Genomic DNA, 1,166 nt, shown 5'->3' on the forward strand with positions numbered 1-1,166 from the left:
TCCTTATCTGGGCTCTGGAGAACAAGAATTTCCTCTGCTCATATCTGTGCAAAACCTGCATCACACGCGGGACACAGACTTGGCTGGAGTCCCCAAATCTATTGTAGTGCAAATATAGAAACAATCAGTGAAATCCTTCCTAAATTGCCATGTCTTCCTGACAATAATAATAATAAAAAAAGGTGAATTAAGCAACAACAGCTGGAGTGTTCATGGAGGCTTAGGCCCACTGAAAGTCAAGCATCACGTGCCATTTTTAAGTACCCCAGTTCCCAACAAGCCAGAGCTCCTAGTGGAGTAGCACAGCTCCCTTCCAGGCAATGCCTCTGTCCTCACACATCCTTGCTGCTGTCAGAAGGCAGCTGCATATTTATATTAAGGACTTCAGCAGGCATCACTCTTGTCTTTTGAAGCACAAAGAAAACACCTCTCCCTTAACTTGCCATAGTCTAGTCTGTAGGCTATATCTGATTCAGCTGCTTGTAGCAGCATGGTTTCAGCTCCAAAACTGGAGGTTTCAGCCTTTCCCCCAGGACAGGGTTCAGACACTTTAACCGGGTTTACTCTGGGCGGAGGGGGAACGGAGGAGGTAAAGATAGATACCTTTTCCTTCTCCAGGCTGTGCCACTGTGCACAACACATCCAGGTTTGCTGGCATAGAGTGACTCCACAAGCAGAGGAGTAGGAGCAATTTCATCTGCCAGCATGGGGAGTGAGGATTGGCTTTAACTCCAGGCTCTGTGCCTGGGACAGTTTCTGTTATTTCTCCAGTATCTTTAATGTAAATGCTTTCAGGATAGCATCATCAAACACACACTTAACACAGTGTGGTCAGAGCCACAGTCCTAGCAGTGACAGAACCTTTCTGAGAGGGTCTGAACTTGCCCAGGCAGAGGTGGAGGGGTGCCTAGGGCTCCCCCACCCTGGGCAAGTGCGCTCGCTCCAAGCAAGGCCTGAGGATCTCCCTTGTGCCGGGGCAGAGGGATGCCCGGCTGCAGCATCAGCTCTCACTGAGCGCGGGGGATGGATGCACCTGTCAGGCAGTGCGGGACAGTCCGGGGCACCTAGAGCAGAGCAGCTCAGAGAAACCAAAAGTGACGTTGGAAGGAGACTCCTGGAACCAAGGGACCTGCTCTGCGGCAACCTCCGCCCCCTGGCCCCCTCCC

The sequence above is a fragment of the Corvus brachyrhynchos genome, unplaced genomic scaffold (assembly GCF_000691975.1).
Source record: "Corvus brachyrhynchos isolate BGI_N302 unplaced genomic scaffold, ASM69197v1 scaffold28, whole genome shotgun sequence".
Classification (NCBI taxonomy): Eukaryota; Metazoa; Chordata; class Aves; order Passeriformes; family Corvidae; genus Corvus; species Corvus brachyrhynchos.